Source organism: Eptesicus fuscus, chromosome 14 (assembly GCF_027574615.1).
Source record: "Eptesicus fuscus isolate TK198812 chromosome 14, DD_ASM_mEF_20220401, whole genome shotgun sequence".
Classification (NCBI taxonomy): Eukaryota; Metazoa; Chordata; class Mammalia; order Chiroptera; family Vespertilionidae; genus Eptesicus; species Eptesicus fuscus.
The window spans coordinates 60,743,746-60,764,584 of NC_072486.1; the positions used below are offsets into that span (position 1 = coordinate 60,743,746).

Here is a 20,839-nt window from a genome sequence, read left to right on the forward strand (position 1 = left end):
AGGTGCCAAGTGTGCGTGCACTTTGGCTGTGGAAGGACGTGTGCACCCCAGGACACGCGCAGCAGGTGCGCCTGGGGCCGGACGGGGCCAGATGAGAAGCTGTGTTAGCCCTGCGCCGTGGGGGCCCAGCCCTGCGCCTCCCCACTCTTACAGCATCCCCCTGTCGCCCCAGTGTCCGCGTCCCCGCCCCCCCCCCCCCCAGAGGGCGTGGGAGATGCAGACGGCATCTCGTGTAAAGCTCTCGGCTCGGTGTCTGGCTGATAGGACAAGGCCTTCAGAAGTGCTAGTTGTATACGTTTAAAAGTAATGATGATTCACTGCTTTTTTTTTTTTTTTTAAGAGGTTTTTTGTTTGTTTGTTTGTTTTTAATATATTTTATTGTTTTTTACAGAGAGGAAGAGAGAGGGGTAGAGAGTTAGAAACATCGATGAGAAAGAAACATGATTCAGCTGCCTCTTGCACACCCCCTACTGGGGATGTGCCCGCAACCAAGGTACATGCCCTTGACCGGAATCGAACCTGGGACCCTTGAGTCCGCAGGCCGACGCTCTATCCACTGAGCCAAACCGGTTTCGGCCACTGCTTTTGATGGGTTTGTAGAAAATTCCATCACGTGAAGAGAGGAGGCATAGGTGCACACCGGTGCCCCGCGGCGGCGGCAGACCCAACGCGGGCTCTGCAGGACAGGCAGCGCCCTGCCCAGCACGCCAGGCACCCGCAGGAAAATGCTTCCATCCAGCCAGACCTGCTGCTCTGCGGATTGGGAGTATTTTGACATCTCCCCCCCCAAAGCTTATACATGTTTTTAAAAGTTCATTTTGTTCCAAGACAGCTGTTTCTCTTTCCCTTGACAGGCAAGGACCAAGGCCCCCCGCAGGCCCCGCTCACGCAGGCCCGTCGCCCACCCTCTGTGGAGGCTGCACGTGTGGCACGTCTGTGATCCTTGGAATACCTTCAAGGCGAGCTGAAGGGCACTGTCCCTCCTCTGGGGTCCGGCCTGTGGTGCTGACCTTTGTGCTGGGGCCCTTCCTGGCAGGGAGGTCAGCTCAGTCAGCCGGACGTCACAGGCCGGTGGGTTGGCAGCTCCTGGGCACGCCGCCCGGTCAGACAAATCAGGATTCACATGGCCTGCAGCCGGCCGAGGGATTAGGAGGCCTTGAAAGGGTATTGTTTGGAGGAGTTAGTCCTCTTTGCAGCTCCGAAGCAGCCTGGCCTCTTCCCTGGGCGGGCGGCCGGCTCTACATGAAGCCCGACACACCTGCCCCAGCCTCCCGGGGTCAGCACCTGCACACCCTCCTGTGAGGACAGCGGCTCCCCGTGGCAGAGGCAGGCCCAGGAGGGAGCTCCCCGTGGGTGGGAGAGGGACCAGAGGGTGGTGGGGGCTCCGCCACAGGCAGGCAGGGCTGCAACCTTGGGTGGCACAGTTGATTGGATTCCAAGCTCTTTTCTTACCTCTCTGCCTTCAGCCACAGACTTAAAATAACGAGTAATCCCAAGAATGTGTTTAGAAGCTTCCTGCTCAGGAGCTCTTTCCTGTTCCGGCTTGGAGGTGGGGCTCTGCCCTCTGACCCTCACCTGGAGAGCTTCTGATGGGGTGCAGTGGGGGCGTGCAGCCAGCCCCGGCCTTTCATGGTCAATAGGTCATGGCAGCCACCCCTATGAATCATGTGGAAAGAAGGCCTCTGAGCTGGCCTGCCAGGGAGGGAGTTGAGAGCAAAACCAGACCTCCCAGCTCCCTCGCTGCGCCCACCACTCCAGCTCTCCAGGCCCCCGCACTAAAGCCCACATGTGATAATAACTAGCTGGCTGGGGGGGAGGGAGGATGCAGGGGCGCGGGTGTCTGCAATGACAGAGCTGAGTGGAGTGGCCCACACAGAGAGGGCCTGAGATTCTACGTGGGGGTGGCATCTGGGAGCGAGGGAGGAGCTCAGGCCTGGAGCCAGCCTACCCCCCTGGCTCAGCTCCTCCCCATGCCCTGGGGGACCAGCAGCTCAGCCTCTTGAAGTGAAGACATCTGTCCTCCCCCCAACCCCCCCACCCCCCATGGGCATGAGCTGCAGTGTTCGGGGCAGCCCTGCCCACAGTGGCCACGCATGGGAAGCCACGCAGTGGGATGAATAGTGCACAGCTCGGGAAGGATGCAGCGGCACTGCTGGAGGATGCGTCGCACAAATAAGATGCCCGACCCAAGAGTCAGTACTGGGTGATACCACTGATGTAAATTCAAAAGCAGGCTACGCTAACCCGAGGTGTTTCAGTCAGAAGAGAGGTCACCCTGGGGGTCTGGGGGTACAGCGTGGCTTCAGGGGGCACAGGAAGGGCTTCTGAGATTCCGTGTCCCATTTTGGGATCTGGGGTGCTGGTGACGTGTGTGTTCCATCCGCACCTGCGGCGTGTAATTCTCTGAATGGAATTCTTGGATAGAAACACTGTGGCGTGAATGAGGAAGGGGCTGTTCTCTGAACACAGCGGGCGCCCCTGGGAACCCCGCGCAGAGCCGCTGAGCAGGGGGGCGGCCCAGGCCTGGGTTTCCTTCTTGGTGAAACGGAGGAGGAGAGAGGCCCTGGGCCAGGGCTGCCAGCCCCAGAGAACAGAAAGGAGCAGTTAGGTGCCCCAGCTGTCTGCCCCGGCCCTGCCCCGGCCAGGCCGTGTGTCTGGCCATTCCAGTGTCCCCTGGGGTGGGTGCTGGGCAGGCACCGGGGGCCTTGGGCAGTGGCCGCAGATCCTTCCTCCAGGAGTGCCATTGCTGCAAGTGGTCACAGCCACACAAGGAGGGAAGGCCATCAGCTCCGCTCACCTCTCTGAGGGGTGAGTGTGGGAATGTGGTGCTCTGAGGCTTTAAAATTCTTACTTTCGTGTGTGTGAAGAGTTGACAGTGTGGGTCTTTCCCTTGGTCTGTGATAGGATTTGCAAATACTTCTTTCAGTTTCTAACAGGGGGCTAGTGCAGGTGGCTTTGGGTTCGTCAGGGACCACAGAATTGGGTCCCAGCGGGGTGAAAACCTAGGCTCCCAGCCCCCGACAGGAGGGATCGTGTGCCTCAGGGGTGGGCACACTCCGGCTCAGCCACCTGTCGTTTGTAAATAAAATTCATGGGGACACAGCCGTGCTCATTTATGTACATGCTGCCTGAGGCTGCTTTGGGGATGCAGTGAAGTTGAGTAGTTGCAACAGAGACTGGATGGCCCACAAGGTCTGAAATATTTACTCTCTGGCCCTTTACAGAAGTTTGGTAAACCCTGTTAGACGTTACTGTGTCCCTTATTCTACAGACGGAGGCAAGGCCCAAGAAACGAAAGTGGCTTGCCTGACTAGTCACCCCAGGCCGAAAACCAGCCCCCCACTCCCAGCTGGTCCTCCTCAGGTGCGCGGAGAGAAAGCTGCCCCTCAGTCCCACCGCACCCCGAGTTCCCACGTGCTGTGGGATCGACCCGGTCAGTTCACCTTTCTGCACTTCCGTGTTTTTGTTTTAGCTTTTATGTATTGATTGATTTGAGAGAGCGAGAAACATGGATTTGTTGCCCACCCATCCATGTCTTTACCAGTTGATTCCCCTACGTGCCCTGACGGGGGGTCAAACCAGCAACCCCGGCGTATCGGCCGGCACGGTGCTCCAACCAACTGAGCTGCCCGGCCAGGGCATGCACTTCGGTTTCTGAATAACTGAAGCTTTCGGAGGTTTTCACCATTGAGATGCCACGTAAAAGCCGGCCCTCAGTGGACGGCCAGTACATTTTAATCCAGGAGTTCCCCGCCTCCTTCCGAGCCAGACTTACCAGACTTTCCTCTGCTTCCCCACCGCCCAGGGTGGGCTGGGAAGGAGGCCCAGGTGCTGCAGCTCGGCTTCTCGGGGGAGGAAACCCAGCCCTGGGCAGGCGATGGGCACGCCCAGCATACCCCTCCCCGCGTGGCCCCTAACACCAGGCGCAGGTCCTCAGATAGCACTCAGAAGGGAGGCCAGGCCGCAGAGCCTTTCCCTGAGACTGAGGTCTGGGGTCCGTGTCAGGGCAAAACTCAGGCAGCTGGCAGGAAAGCCCTCCCTCCTCGCCCTGCTCGGACTCCCCAGGCCTCTCTGAGGAGGTGAGGAAGCTCTTCCTGCATCCAGGCCCGTCCCTGCTTACCCCCTTATCCGGGAATTCGCTTGGCCATAGCCACCCCGGTGCTTCATCGCCCCTCACCTCTCCCCTCAGTGGCCGTGCCTCACTGGGGAGCCCGGGAAGAGCCCCGATGGGTGTCCACCCCGCGGGGGTCACGGCCTGGCAGGCGTGAGCACCCCGGAAGGAGGAGCAGGCAGGCCTGTAACAGGAGGTGCGGAGGGCCATGACTGGGGGCCTGGGGCAGCACCACCGCACTGTCTGTGCAGGCACTGCTGTCAGCACGTGAAGGTCTGACTCAGGTACTGTTCTTCCCTCCCCCCTTGTGACAGGGAAACAGGAACAGAGTTAACACACTTGCCTGGCACACAGCCTGTGTGTGGTAGAACAGGGACCTGAGCCCAGATGGTCTGGCTCGAAGTGTGCTCTTAGCCACTGTTTCTCGGCTGCGGGGTGTGTGTGTGTGTGCGCGCGCGCGCGCGCACGTGAGGAGAGAGGAGGGGTCACACAGTGGGACTGGGCAGGGGTGTGTGCAGATTGGAGTGGATGCCCTCGGGCTCTGGGCCACACTGCCAGGTGTAGGGGACAGGAAAGCAGTATGACTTGCTGGCTTGGGGCAGAAGATGTGGGGTGAGGTCCCCTTGCCTTGGAGCCCTCGCCCGCAGGGAAGGGGGTCCCCAGGTGAAGGCTGCCTTTCCCCATTGCTGGGAGACCGCGTGCTGGACAGTGGCTGCCCTCTCCTGCCCAGGGAAACTGCCAGACGAGGACCCACCCTGGGAGTGAGTGTCGGGCGGTCCAGCTGAAACAAGCTGATAAGGGCTGAACAATTCCAGATTTGAAGAATGCCCGGAATTATCTCCCCTGATGGGGCAGCTCTGGGCCCGGCGGGGAGAGGCAATGCTGAGCAGCCAGGCCTGCTACCCCCTAGGGTGCTGTCCTGCTGTCCAGAGGCCCCAAGAGAACAGGGGGAGGGACAGGGCTCTGGGGAGGGGACAGAACCTGTGGCCACACTTGTCTGCCTGGCCACTCGGCCTGCCTGGCAGTGAGGAAGGCGGGTTGGCACCCTGCCCTTCCTAGACATTGGAGCCCTCCTTCCTGCTATTTTTATCCTCATTATTAACCTCCACCCCAGCCCCTGTCTGCAGTCAGCTTGGGCTGCTGCAAAACCCACAGCCTGGGGGGCCCAAACAATACAGTTCCAGGGGCTGGCAGTTCCAACTCAGAGTGGCAGCGTGGCAGGTCCCGGAGACCCCTGCTGGCTTGTCGACCGCCGCCCTCCCGCGTGTTCTGACACGGCAGAGAGAGGAAGCTCTGGGGGCCCTTCCTGTAGTCTGAGACACTAACCTGGGCATGGGGTGGTCTGCTCCCATGACCCCTTGTGACCCTCCCAAAGGCCCCACGTCCTAGTAGCATCACATTGCCGGGTAGGGCTTCAACCAAACATGCAGACCACAGCACCTCCTATGCCAGGAAGTTGACCAGGTGCATCTTCAGGGTCCTTGGCCCAAGCAAGGGGCTGTTTGGAGGGGTATAGAGAGGAGCCGCAGAGGTCATTACCCCTATTTTTCAGATGGGGACCTGTGCCAGGATGAAAAATGTCCCCCTCTCCCAAAATATACATGTCAGCCCCGAAGCCTGTGGTTACCACCTGATGTGGACAAAGGGTCTTTGCAGATGCACTTATTAGTAAGCTAAGGGCTTGGGATGAGGCCACCCTGGGTTAGCTGGGGGCTTGCTGACAAGCTGGCTTGGCAGGCCTACTTTTCTCTTGTTGACACGTTTCCTTATAAGAGGCAGAGAGGAAGAGGCGGCAGTGTGATCAGGGCGACAGAGGTTGGAATGATGCTGCTGCAAGCCAGGGCATGCCAACAGCTACCAGAGGCGGCAAGGAAGGTCCCCCCTGGAGGCTCCCAGGGAGGCAAACCTGTCACTCACTGATTTCAGACTTGTGGCCTCCAGAACTCTGAGAATGGATTTCTGTTGCTTTAAGCCACCCCGTTTGTGGGAATTCGAATGGCAGCCACAGGAAACTGATACGGGACCCCATCTGTATAGAGAGGGTCTGGGCAGAACTGGGAGATCACCACAGCTGGCTGACCACCACAGCTGGCTGACCACCACAGCTGGCTGACCACCACAGCTGGCTGACCACCACAGCTGGCTGACCACCACAGCTGGCTGACCACCACAGCTGGCTAGGAGAGGTGAGGCGAGGCCGCCTCCCTGCTCCCCTCCCTGGGCTCCTGGTCCAGAGCTTACCTTTGCCCATAGGCCCCTTCCTGGTGCTGTCCACCCAGGCCAGGCTCCCCCCGGCCCCCCCATATATACAAAGGTCCTCACCAGGTTGGTGGGATTAGCTTTCTTAATGCCACAGAGGAGGAGTATTTATAAAGGGCGGGTACAGGCTAATGAGATACCCAGGGCCGAACCCCCCCCCCCCCAGCAGACACCAAGGACAGGACCCTCCCAGGGCAGAGAAGGGATGGAGAAGGCGTCTTGGTGGGAGGCAGTGAGTGCTCAGCTCAGCAAGAGGGAGGTGGCGGGAAAGGATGACCGACTCTGCTGAGGCAGGGACTTGTAAGGCCTGGCTGGAATCGGGGGCATTGACTTATTTCATAAAACCCGGAAGCACAGAGGTGGGGACATCACCTGGGAGGGGGGTTGGAGCACCTCTTTCAAAACAAGGGAAGGAGAGTGAAGGGGCCTGAATGCAGTGTACAGAGAGGACATCTGACATATGGCGCTGGGGTGGGGCGGGGGGTGGGGGGGGAGGTTCCTGGCCAGGCCACCAGTGGGCTCCTGGAGCAGCCCAGGTTCCTTACTGACCCAGGAGTTTGGGGCCTGCATCCTTTCAAAGCCCCTGTCCCACCAACCCCACTGTAGTTTCCAGCTGCTGCCTAGAAACCTGGCAATAAAGGAGTTGGGATCTGAGTGGGGGGGGGGGTGTCCTAGAGAGCTGGGAGGGGCTCAGGCTTCAAGCAGATTGAACGGAGGCAGCATCGCCACCCCTTCCCCTTCACTAGCAGTGCCTGCGGGGGGAGGGGGGAGAGGTTCACAAAGCAGACGTCACCTGTTGGAGAAGCAGGTCAGGCAGTTCTCGGAAAGGCGGCTGGTTAGGATGGCTCTTGGTCACAGCGAATGTGCACTGCGTCCTGCTTGGGGAAGCGCCCTCACGTCCCAGGGCCTGCAGAAAGCATCTGGCCCATTTCACAGATGTGCTTCTTTCTCAGAGGCCAAGACCTTGCCCAAGGCCTCGGGCATCAGAGGCAGAACCGGGACGAGAAGGTGCAGGTCTCTGATTTCCCAGCCTGAGCGCTTTCCGTTGTCACACGAGACATCAGCTTATCCTGCCTGGTCTCTGCCCTTTCACGGTGCCCCCTGGGAGCTTTCAGGTTTTATTTCCCTGGAGATAGCAGCAGCTGGGGGAGGTGAGCTGGGGTAACAAAGGAAGGAGAGGTGGACGCCGGTGTCCAGGCCAGAGCCTCCCAGCTCTGCCTTCCTGCCCTCCTTCCACACACCCTCTTCCTGGGGCATTCTTTTGAGTTTCCTTTCCCGCTATTAATAGTGGAGAGTCAGTCCCAGGTCTGTCAGTAGCCAGGAGCAGGAGGAAACGGCCCTCGCTGAAGGTTCAGGGCAGCATTCTCCTCACCCCAGGAGAGAAGACTAGGTCAGCGTCTCTTCCCACTCGCATCCACTCCCGACATGAGATAGGCATGTGGACCAACAGTCACGTCCCTGGTGCTGCCCCCTACACGCCCCTCATTTCAACACAGCCTTCCAGACAGCTTCAGTGTCATCTCCTCCCTGCAGAAACCTCACCCACTGCCCCGCACCCCACCCTCCCTGAGGACTCCCTCCCCCCTCTCCATCTCAGTTTGTGAACAGAGACCTCAGCACTTGCATAAACAATGAAATACCCCGGCCTCCCGTTTTCTTGCGCTTTCCCCATCTCTGCTTCATTCGGCCCTTCCGTTTCACACCCAAATGTTATCACCAACACAAGCTGCCCACCTCTGAAATGTGAGCAGTTCATTCTCATTGCTCATACACCCATCTATCTTTTAAAAAAAAATATATATTTTTATTGATTTCAGAGAGGAAGGGAAAGGGAGAAAGATAGAAATACCAATGATGAGAGAGAATCATTGATTGGCTGCCTCCTGCAAGCCTTCTGCACTACCCCCCCCACTACCTCCCCTTACTGGGGACCGAGCCCGCAACCTGGCATGTGCCCTAACTGGGAATCAAACCCGGGACCCTTCAGTCCTCAGGCCAATGCTCTATCCACTGAGTCAAACCGGCTAAGGCCCATCTGTCTTTGTCATCCTGTATTTCACAATCCATCGTAATCCACCCCTACCTTACAAATACCCTCAAGTCCCTTGCACCCTCTTCCGCCATCATACCCACCTAGCAAACCCATTCCCACAGGAACCCTTCTTCCGTTTTTCCGTGCCTGTGCCAAAGTAGCGGAACACTGCTAAGGTAAAATCGCACTCTAGCTAATTGGATTTATTTTATTTTAAATATATTTTTTATTTATTTCAGAGAGAGAAACATCAATGATGAGAGAGAATCACTGATTGGCTGCCCCCTGCACGCCCACCACTGGGGATTGAGCCAGCAACCCAGGCACATGCCCTTGACTGGAATCGAACCCAGGACCCTTCAGTCCACAGGCCGACACTCTATCCACTGAGCCAAACCAGCTAGGGCTGGATTCATTTTAAATTCATAATTTTGTGCCTCAATTTGGCACCAAATACTATGAGGCAGTCATACTTTTTTTCTCTAGCACAGTGATCCTCAAAGCGTGGTCCTCTGCCCATTAGCATCAGAACCACTTGGGAACTTGCTAGAAATGCAAGTTCTCATGCTCTATCCCAGAGCTGCTGAATCGGGAACTCTGGGGTTGGGGTCCTTGGGGTTGGGGTCTCTGGGGTTGAGGTTGGCAGCTGGTGCTTTAACAAGGCCCGAGCTGACCGTTGCTACCAGTGGAGAACCACTCTCCTCATAGGCTTACTTTTCCATTTCCAACATGAGTGTTTCATACTTTTTCCTTCCACATAATTCCTCCTCCTCTCTGATTTCATTTATATTAGTATAGCAGATTTCATCTAGACTTGCTTGAGAAAACTGAAGCTGTCAAATGGAAATTCAGGTCTCACTACCCCAATTACAAATGTACTTATATGTCTCAATGCATCTTCTTCCCTCGGGTTTCAAAGGCGGAAGTGTCCGACCCTGTGATGAAGTCCGTTACTCCCTCCACCGTGGGCTCTGGATCAAACCCATGCATCCTCTTCTATATCTTAAAGGCCTGATGAGACAGTAGAGCAGGGACAAACCAAAAGGAGCATTTTTATCAGCTCTAGGGTCTCCTACCTTCAAAAAAAGCAAAACTTGCTTTAGACCAGCTCCCTCCAGTGACTGCCACATTTCTCTGCTCCTCTTCATGCCTAACATCTGATAAGTTATCTACACACACGAGCCCACTGGCCTACCATCCACTCACTGCCAGTCAGCTCCAGTCAGACTCCCCCTGCACTGATCCCATTGAAAATGGAAGTGATCCGATCACCAGGGACTTCTGTGTTGCTGATTTCATCAGTCAGCACAGACGTCTCCCTTTTTGCAAAAACAATCAAACCAATAAATCAGATACCTGTTGTATCTTCCTATTTTCCCCAGAAATAGCTGTTATCCTAAACTTAGTATTCTATAAACCTTTAGTAATATTTTCTGTTCCTATCTCAAAAATTGTAAGTAGTTTTGCCAATTTTTGAACCCTATAAATGTAACCATGTAAGTATTCTGTTCTTGCTTTTACTGGTCAGTATTATTTTTAGATTTACTCTAAATAATATGTATTATATAATAAAAATATAATACAATACACATTCACTGATTTTGTTCAGTGTTGTTTAGTATATTCCATTATATGAATATATCATAACTTTTTTATCCATGTTACTGTTAATAAACATTTGCTTGTTACCTATATGGAGCCAATACAAAACTCCTGTTAGGGGCATTCTTATGAACACATCTAATAAAGAGGGACTATGCTAATTGACCCTCATGCCATCGCAAAGATGGTGGTGCCTACAGCCAATAAGGAGGGAATATGCTAATTGACTGCCCCACCCTCAAAGATGATGGCGCCCACAGCCACAAGATGGTGGCGCCCAGTCCCCTCAGCCCTGCTGGGGCGGCAGGCGTGCGGCAAGGCCGGGCCCACCCCGCACGCCTGCCTCTGGAGTCCCCCAGTCCACTCAGCCCCCCAGCTGCCCAGGGCTGCCCGAGGCTCAGGTAACCAGGGACAGCGAGGCTTGCGCTGTGGGCAGTGGCAGCAGCAGAGGTGTGATGGGGTGTCACCTTTCCCTGATCACCAGGTCGCCTCCCACCCCTGAAGGCTCCCGGACTGTGAGAGGGGGCAGGCCGGACTGTGAGAGGGGGCAGGCCGGACTGTGAGAGGGGGCAGGCCGGACTGTGAGAGGGGGCAGGCCGGGCTGAGGAACCCCCCTCCAGTGCATGAATTTTCATGCACTGGGCCTCTAGTCTTGATATATACATGTAGGCATCTCCCAGGGTGGCATCTTCCCATTTGTGCCTAGTGGTATAAATGAAAACTGTAGATTGAAAGCTATGGGCGTGTTACACTTTACTGGGTGATGTCATACTATTTTCAACGTGCTTGTACCAATTTACACCACTCTGTATTTTTGCTATTACTTGCCAATCTGGTGTGTATGAAGTGATAATTCTTATTTGATTTAGCATTTCCTGAATTACTAACACTTCCACATGTTTATAGGCTATTGGTGCTGCTTTTTTCTGTGAAATACCTGTTTGATTCTTTTGTCTATTATTCTATTGGGTTGTTTTCTTACATTTAGAAGTTTTTTAAAAATATTTTTTAGATACTAATCTTTTATGACTATATATGTTGCAACTGTTTTCTCCCGATTTCTTTTTATTTCCCTTTTGGCCTCTCTCTCTCTCTTTTTTTTCCTGCCCTGTGTTTTTAAATAATTGTAGATTTACAGAAAAATTGAAGTGTTGATCCAGAGTTCATATACCTTTCCTTCAGCTTCCCCTGATGTTAACATCTTACATAACCACTGTACATTTATCAAAACTAAAAAGTTAACACTGGTACAATACTTTTAACTAAATAAACTACAGAGCATTCATATTTTGCCAGTATTTTCACTAATGGTCTCTTTTGTTCCAGGATATGACATTGCATTTAATCATGTCTTTCTTTTAATCTGTGGCAGTTTCTTAGTCTTTCCTTAATTGTTCAAAACCGTAATAGTTTTTAAGAGTACTGACTGGATATTTTGTGGAATGCCTTTTAATTTGGGTGTGTCTGATGTTCTTTTATGGTTAGATTGGGGTTATGTCTTTTCAGAAATAAGACCTTACCAGGGGACCTGATGACTTATGGCTAGTCATGACTTATCATTGGTGATGTTAACCTTGATCATTTGGTTAAGATGATGTGTCTTCCAGGTTTCTTCACTAAAATGTTACTAGTTTTCCCTTTCTGTCCTTCTTTAGAAGAGCCTACGACTTGCCGCATTCAGATGGAGGTGGGGAAGAGCGTTTCTCTTGCAGGAGGGAAGGGCATCGACGGTTTTTGGAAATTTTCTGTAATGATGATTTGTTTCTTCTGTCCCATTTCTTTTTTTCAATCATTTATCAGCATGGACTCATAGCTAAGTATTTTATTCTTTTGGTTCCAATGCAACATATATTTTTATTTTGTTACTTAAATTGTTCTGGGTTAGGCCATTGGGAGCTCTTTGTCTTTTGGAATTGCCCACTCCCTCCTCCCCGCCCCCCCTCCCCCAGCACTTCCTTACTTTTTGGCATTACAAGATGTTCCAGGCTCATCTGGCATTTTCTCTCCATCAGCACTAGGATCAGGTCATTTCTCCAGGGAGCCCTGGTTCATTTTGTGGGAGAATGACTGGGTTACCCTTGATGCTACTGGATGCCACTACTTTGAGACCCTCTCAGTGGACAGAGCTAGGAAATATATGTTTGTGTACTGACCCATGTATGTACACAAACCTATATACATTTATCTACTTGTATGTATGTGTACTTATATAGGAACATGAGTTTGTACTGACTTCTCTATCTCTAACATCCTATCTCCTCAGGGTTCATTCAGCTTCCTCCCCACTCGCCGGTTTATTTGTAACTTCTTCTCTGACAGTGAGGAATCTGGCTCATGTTATGTATCATTTATTGACCGATTTGACCAAGCCTGGTATGCACATAAACTAGATTTAAAGTTGATAATCCACACCCTCTTAAGAAACAAATTTACCACTTAGAGTGCACTGTTTTTTATATAGTCCTTTTTGCCTTAGCTTTACAGCATCCATTCAAAATACCCTTTCCAGTTGCTTTGGTCAACTTTCCCATCTCTCCAGTGAGATTATGTCACATGCATTTGTAACCTAACTAAAATTTATTTTCATAGCCTCCATTACATCCTTGATCATTTGGTTAAGATGATGTGTCTTTCAGGGATTACATCCTGGGATTTCCTGAGCATCTCAGGGTTTCCCCCGCTCTAAATTGGCACTAACTAAAGTTAATTCTTTAAGGTGTACTATTTCATGGGTTTCTGCAAATGCAGACTCTTGTGTCCCTCACCCCAAAACCATATAGAACAGTTCCATTGTTCTAAAATTAATTCCCCTCCCTCCCTCAACCCCTGGTAACCACTGATCTGTTTTCTATCCCTACAGTTTTGCCTTTTCCATAATATCATAAAAATGGAATAAAACATGTAGCCTGGACTTCTTTCATTTAAAATGTCTTTTAAGATTCACCCATGTTACATTCATTCCTTTTTATTGCTAAGTAGGCATTGTATGGATGTATGACGATTTGTTTATTCATTCACTTGATGGACATCTTGGTTGTTTCCAGTTTTTGGTGTAAATAAGTAAGAAAGGAATTGCTGGGTCATGTGATAATTATATGCTTAACTTGAAAATAGGCTGCTATACTGTTTTCGCAGAGTGGCAGTACTGTTTTGCATTCCCACTGGCAATGTCTGAGAGTTCTGTTGAATATTTGGTATGGCCAGTTGGTTTTTAGCCATTCTAATAGGTGTGTAATGGTATCGCATCATAGCTTTAATTTGTATTTACCTAATGACTAATGATGTTGAACATTTTTTCATGTTTTTCATCTGTATATCTTTTTTCTTTTTTAACTGATTTTTAGAGAGAGAGAGAGGAAGGGAAAGGGAGAGAAACATCCATGAAATTGATCCGCTGACTCCCGCACACCCCCTACAGGACACAGGACAGAGCCCACAACCTGGCCATGTGCCCTGACTGGCAATCAAGCCAGTGACCTCTTGGTGCATGGGACCATGTTCAACCGTCTGAGCCACACCTGCCAGGGCTGTATATCTTTGGTAACTGTTTTTCCTTGTAGGTTTTTTGCCCTCTGAAAAAAATTGGGTTATTGCCCTGGCTGGTGTGGCTCAGTGGTACAGCGTCGGCCCACCCACTGAAGCGTCCAGTGTTGATTCTGGTCAAGGGCACGTCCCTGTGTTGCAGGTTCATTCCCTGGCCCCTGCAATGGGAAAAAATCAATGGGAGAAATATCCTCAGGTGAGGATTAACAACAACAAACATTGGGTTATCTTTTTATTGTTGAGTGTTGTTGTTTTTTAACGGTGGGTTTTTTTGTTTTGTTTTGTTTTAGAGGGAGAAAGGAAGGGACAGAGATAGAGAGATAGAAACATCAATGAGAGAGAAACACATTGATCAGCTGCCTCCTGCAGGCCCCCTACTGGGGGTTGAGCCTGCAACCCAGCATGTGCCCTGACTGGTAATCTAACCATGACCTCTTGGTTCCTAGTTGGATGCTCAACCACTGAGCAACACCGGCCAGGCTATTGTTGAGTTTTAAGAGGCGAGTTTTCTCTTGAGCTGGGTAGGACTTCTCTTACAATGCCCAAACGGAGTGATGAGAGAGTACAGACTTGCCTTGTTCCCAAATTTAAGGGCAAAGCATTCAGTCTCTCCCCATTAATTATGTTGGCTAAAGGGTTGCTTGGAGATATATTTATCAGGTTAGAAAAGTTTCCTTCTATTCCTGGTTTGCTGAGGTTTTTTTTTATCATGAATGAATGATGAATTTTGTCAGGAATTTTATGAATATAATGAGATGATATGATTTTTCTTATTTTATTGTCAATATGATGAATTGCACTGATTGGTTTTTAAATACTGAACTAGCCATGAGATGAACCTCATTTGATCATGATGTATTATCCTTTTTATATATTGCTGGATTTTAGTGAGTCATTAGGGAAGATCAAATTAAAACCACAATGGGCTATACATTATAGTCCATTAAAATGGCTATAACAAAAAGGACAGATGACAATTGTTGGTGAGGATGTGGAGAAATTGGACCCCTCATACATTGCCGGTGGGTATGTAATAAATATGGTGTGGCCACTTTGGGAAACAGCTTGGCAATTCTTCAAAATGCTAAATGTAGACTTATCTTAAGACCCAGAAATTCCACTGCTCAGTATATACCCAAGAGAAATGAAAACATATGTCCACACACAAACTTGTGCACAAATGGGTAGCAGCATTATTCATAATAGCCAAAAAGTTGAAACAACCCAGATGTTCATCAGCTGATGAATGGATGAACAAATGTGGTATATCCACACAATGGAATAGCATTCAGCAATAAAAAGGAATACAGCACTGACATGCTCATGGATAAACCAAAAGCAAACGTTATACTGAGGGAAAGAAGCTAGTCATTGAATGAGTCATACTCATTGTGTGATTCCATCTATGGGAAATGTCCAGAATAGGCAAATGCATCGAGACAGAGAGATTATTGGTTGCCTCGCACGTGGCTCTTCTTCGGCTAGGTCTTCAGTGTGCGAGTTTGCGTTCCTCTAGCTAAGAGGTTGGGCTGGCTTTAAGACTTGTTGCAGCAGAGGCTGCAAGTTCTGTGAATAGTACCAGTTTGTTTCCCTGCTTGACTGTAGGTCTTCCCTTTCTCTTGCTCCCCAGAGTCTCTCTTCCAGCTCCCTCCAGGTGTGTTCCACTTTGCACTGCACACTTGCTAGCATTTGTGTTAATGGCGGGAAAGAAGGGCATTTTCTGATGCTCTGATTAACGTCAGTCTTACACAGGCCCTGGGACCCGGGGCTCGAGGGTGTGGCCTTCTTGCCTCTTTTCTAGAAGTGAAGCTGGGCTTAGCATGGATTCCTGCCCTCTCCAGGGGTAGAGAGCGCTGTTATTTTCCTGTTCCCTTTCCCAGCTGCAATGGGTTTCCACCACTGCCTTTAGGCTATACTTCTCCGCCGTTCTCCTGCAGTTTAATTCTTTGATTTCCTAGCTGTCCACCAGTGCTCTCAGCCTGTAAATTTTGTTGAATCCCACTGAAATGTAAGGCATTTCCCTCTTCGAGGGGTATCGGCCTATATGGAGTTCCAGCAGTGGCTACTGTTGACCTTCTCTAGCCAGCCCCGCAGGGGAACTTTCTCAAGGTTCTTCCCAGTCTTCCTGATGAGCCTGCGGGGTTCCTGGGGGGAAAACCTAAAAAGGGTTTGAACCTTTCAATGTCTGCAGCTCCCAGGGCTTCCCACTTTCACACTAGCTCACATGCAGCCTTGACCAAGTCATTAAAAAGGCTTAGTCTCCTTGCCTAACTTTGTCCTGGGCAGCGAATGCTCAGGTCCAGTTTCTCCCTGCAGTTGCCTGTCCCCAACTATCAGCCTTCAGGGTAGCTGTTTGCTCATGACCTCAATTCTCCAACAGGTTCAAGAAGAGTTGTTAGTTGTCTGTTTCTCCAGCTTTTTTCTTGTCGTAAGGGTAGGAGTGATGTGTGTTTTTTTTTGTTTGTTTTTTTGCAACTATCATTATTAGCTGAAACTGGAAGTCCTGTGGTTTCTTTTGATGAACATAGGCCTTAATTCTGGTGAAGCCAAATGTGTCTTTTTTTCTTGGTTTGTACTTTTCATGTTTTGTTGATTGACAATTGCATATGAATGAGTTCTTTTTACAGACACACATATTAAGGCAAAACAAAGTATGCTATAGAAATTTCATGTAAGGTTAGAATATTTGACCCTTGCATTGTGGCTTGGAGTTTCTTTGTGAGAGAATTTTAACTACCAATTTAATTTCTTTGTGAATATAGGACAAGTTATTATTTCTATTTCTTCTTGAGTCACTCTGGTAAGTTGTATTTTTCTTAGGAATTTGTCCATCTCATCTGCTTCAAATTTATCAGCATTTGCTCATAATGGCCAATACTATAAATAACGGTTATTATAGTTCATATTTTGTATTTATGCCTTCTGGGTTATTTTTCCTTTTGATCAATCCCACCAAAGTCTTTACTATTTTATTAGTTATTTAAAATACAAATTTTTGGCTTTGTTGATATTTGCTATTGTCTTTTGGTTTCTATTTCATTGTTTTCTGCTTTTCTCTTTATTATTTAATTCCTACTATTTTTCTTTGGGTTTATGTTGCAGCTTTCCATGATCAAGTTGAAGAGTATATAAAGGACCAGACCTGAGCCGGTCCTAAAACAGATATGTGTAAATTACAAGGTGGCCACACCCTCAGCCTGTCTGTTCCTGCCACATTGCCACCTTCCCTCAACTCATACCTCAAAGTCTCAAAGAAAGGTAGTTCCCGTGATCAGTTGTCTGAGAAGGGGAAAGTTTTGTTGATGTATGTAAAAGGCTGGGACCTGGCAAGAGTGGACAGCTGTGGGATAAAGGCCCATTTTAGGAGAGACCCTAAAGGATAGTGTAAAAAGTTCTTCCAGTGGGCAGGACTTTGAATAGTACATTTCATGATTTTTTTTTAATTGACGGTAAGCTACATTGAGGTGAGGATCTGGTTACTAATTCATAGGTAACAATTAGTGATTTTTGGATAGGTGTTTAGGAACTTAGGATAGTGAATGGAGGATCAGTGCAAAGAGGTTTATGGAAGAGTCAGATGGGGGGACTTCTTGGGATAGAACTGGAGTGCGAGGATTTTTTTCTCACTCTCGATAATCAGGTGGACAAGATGACCCATTGTGCCCATCGGTTAGTGTCTTTCTGCATCCACCTAATAATGATTGCTCTGTGGGCTCACGAACAAGTGGCCATGGTGTAGGGAGGCAGCTAAAACATACACGTCTCGATCTGAGTATGTCTTCCCAGCTGCCATGTTCTGTCAGCAACACTATGCATGGACATATAGAATGCCTTAGTCACCATCATGGTATTCCACAGAGCACACGGCATCACCTAGGAATTCATTCAGGGCAAAATAAGAGCATTAACCTTACATCTCACTATGAATCCTACATGTGGTGACAATAATGTAGCAGTGGGGAATGTGGATGGAACCCAGGGATCCCTGTGGTGCCTCCAGTGTCTTAACATACAGACATAACGGAAAATGGGGAAGCTCGTACTGATGGCATCCCTGAAGACTGAGCTCTCTCATCAGTATCTCGCACTAACGGTGTCAGGGGTGCAAACTGAAGCCACCCATGCTCAGTGCTGGTGGAAGTGATGTCCTCACCAGCCAGATTCAGGAGAAGAGTTCTGGGTGCTGTTTCTGTCTTAAGCCTCATTCTTTAGCCATCTCAAGTGATTTCATTAACTAACTCATTATCTTTTTAATAAATTTATTTTCTGTTTAAAGCAGAGTTGATTTCTAAGAACCCTGGTTTTTATAGTGGAATAAGTGGGGTTGGGGGAGCAGATTAGAAGGTTCAGTTGTGTTCCCCCCAAAAGATGTGTTTGAGTCCTAACCTCCAATACCTGGTACCTGTGAATGTAACCTTATTTGGAAATAGTCTTTGCAGATGTAATCAAGTTAAGATGGGGTCATACCGGACCTTAAATCCAATGACTGGTATCCTTGTAAGAGCAGAGACCCAGACACACAGGGAAGAAGGCCATGTGATATGGAATCAGAGATTGGAGTGATATAAGCCAAGGAATACCCAAGATGACTTACCAGGAAGAAGCAAAGACTCTCTGCTTGCGCCTTCAGGGGGAGCATGGCCCTGTCGACTACAGATTTTTGGCCTCCAGAACCATGAGAGAACACATTTATGTTGTTTTAAGCCGCCTAGTTTGTGGTTTGTGTTACCACAGCCTTGGGAAACTAATGCTTCATTCAAGGTACCCTAAGTCTGTGACAAAGATTCCGTTCTGGGAATCGGATGCATGGCTAGCTGTGTTCTCCATTGTGGTGACTCAACACAGGTCTCAGTTTGCTAGGTCGAGAGGTCGGACATACTGGGCTGCTCTTCCATTTTGGTCCTAAAGGATCCATGATTATTAGCCACTGCCCCTAATTCCCTTCATTAGACTATTCTGATTACCATGATGCTCCTGCTGCCGGTGGGTCTGATACCCACCTTTTTTGTCCTAGAGATGAAGTTCTGCTCTTGTCTCTACTCCCCAGGGAACCCGGTGTCCATTTCCCTGAAATCAACAGCACCTCCCAGTATAACGGCCACAACACTCCCTTAGAACATGCTGCTCTGGTCCCCACAACAATACCCCAAATTTAATAAAATCCAGGACACCATCTATAATAATAAAAGTATAATATGCTAATTAGACTGGAAGTCCTTCTGGACGTCCTTACGGACGAAGCCATGGCAGCAGGGGCCGAGGCAGCAGCGGCAGGGGCCGAGGCGACAGCAGGGGCCAAGCCCCTTGCATGAATTTCGTGCATCGGGCCTCTAGTCAATTATAAAATACACTATTGTTTCATGAGCCACTGGGGGAGGGGCACTGGCAAAGTGTAGTGACCTACAATAATTTATAACACTCTTATCAGAGACATGAAAAAAATGTGCATCTTAGGACTCATGAAATAAAGTGTTTCTCAAAGCCTTGGTAGAGGGAGTCATTTGAGCTCTTTCAAGGACCAAAGTTAGAATGTGAGTGACCAGATCATACATGATAATCTACTCTTAACACTTCTATTAAGACTTTGGGTTCTTCCTATTCATTTTTTAAAAATTTATTGGGGTGACATTGATTAATAAATGATACAGGTTTCAGGTATACAGTTCCACAATACATCATCTGTATGTTGTCTGTGTGCTTTCCACTCCAAGTCAAGTCTCCATCCGTCACCACCAGTTCCCCATGGTCCACTGCCTCCTCACTCACTGCTGGCTCGGAAGCAGCTGATCCGTGGCAGCGCAGCCCACACTGTGCTCCGGCCACCAGGGAGCCGGAATAGCCAATATTGGGCCTGCTCAGCATCTACAATAGGAGACAAAGCCTGCTGCTGACCGTCCGTCGCACTGTGGGGAATTCCCAGATGTAGAAAAATGGTAGATTCTGGCTGGCTACAAAGAATGGTGAAGGTCCACTGTACCCTTCCCACCCTTCCTCCCGTCTGCTCAGGACGGATTCCCCTTTTCACTTAGCACATCGGCAGGTAGTTGATCTGTCTCCAAAATATAGTCCTGTTCGTCTCTTGTGTTAATAACCTAATGCTATTATCCGTTTCCTCTGGATCTCTGTCGTAGCCTGTCTTCCCACTTCCACACTTTCTCCCTTCCAATCCATGCGGATTCTCCAAAGCAGCAAGTATGTTTCTTTATAAATCATCCGATAAAACTCCTTTGCTTTAAAGCCTTCGGTGGCTTCTTTTTTAACTTAGAATAAATCTAAAATCCTTATTTGGTCTCTAAGGAGGGTGATCTTATGTCTCATTTTGCTTAGGATGTGATTTCTAAGGGAGAGAGCCTCCTTGTATTCTCAGAGCTTGGACAGTTAAGTTAGTGTCACTTCACCTAGAAGGCCCTGTGTTTTCTGAGCCCTGTCTCCGGCACCCCGCTCCCCACTAAATGCCACTGGCACTTGTCTTCTCCTCGCTCTTCTCTCTACTTTGGAGCCTTTGCAGGTTCTGTTCCTTCCACTGGGCATACTTATTCCTCCCATTTCCCCACACAGCCTTCTCCTCGTTATCCTTCGAGTCTTAGCTTAACACTCACCTCTGAGCTCCTTTCCTTAGCGCTCTGTCTAAACAGCTCTGCCGTGTTCTCTGTATCATTTCCTTGTTCGTGTCACAAGAACCTGAGGTTCCGAAGTTCTGTCTACTTGTTTCATCGCCGCCTTACTCACTGGAATGTAAGCTTCCTGAGGCCTGTGTTGTATTCATCGTTGTATCCCAGGGCCGAACAGAGAACCCCTCATTGAAGGGCTCCCTCAATAAATAATTTGTTAAACAAACAAGTAGAGGACCTTCATTCCCTGACCCCCTGACAGGGTTAAGCTGCTGCGCTAACCAGTCCGAGCACGCTGCGCTGTCCCCACTTCGGTCTCACTGTTACTCTTAAGTGGTAATTTGTTCTGTGAGCTCGATTGTCAGCTTCTCCTTCCAGATTGCACCGCCCTGAGAACAGGCCTGTCTCTCTCCTGCTTAGAACAGGGCCGTTCAACAAGCAGGAGTCCTTACAGGTGTAAAGGGGTCTCCTCAGGGTCATGTGCCTGGGAGCTGGGGAAGGAGGCCCAGTGACCCTGCAGCCTGGGTCTGTGGGATCGGATTGAAAACTTCAAGGGCCCGTGCATGGGGCCAATGGAGAGGGCAGGGAGTCCACGTCGGGCCCCACGCGCAGCAGGACTAGTAGCTGGCCTCGCCTTTCATTCGGCAGAGTTTCCTTGACGTGGCTTCACTTTCAGTCTCC

At 49.7% G+C, this 20,839-nt stretch overlaps 1 protein-coding gene and 1 long non-coding RNA gene across 3 annotated transcripts in view; one reads left to right on the forward strand and one right to left on the reverse strand.

Moving 5' to 3' along the window:
- Nucleotides 1-20,839, forward strand: part of PODXL (podocalyxin like) — an 86,309-nt gene that overhangs the window by 54,823 nt on the left and 10,647 nt on the right. The gene's annotated exons all lie outside the window — the stretch shown is intronic.
- LOC114234790 (uncharacterized) lies at nt 880-20,579 on the reverse strand. Of its 2 annotated transcripts, none has more exons than XR_008558126.1 (4): nt 20,147-20,579; nt 7,164-7,526; nt 1,453-1,656; nt 880-1,155 (listed from the first exon to the last, which is right to left on the reverse strand). It is a non-coding gene; the product is annotated as an uncharacterized LOC114234790 (long non-coding RNA). The 2 variants fall into 2 exon arrangements; XR_003620976.2 differs by lacking the exon at nt 20,147-20,579 and adding an exon at nt 18,142-18,286.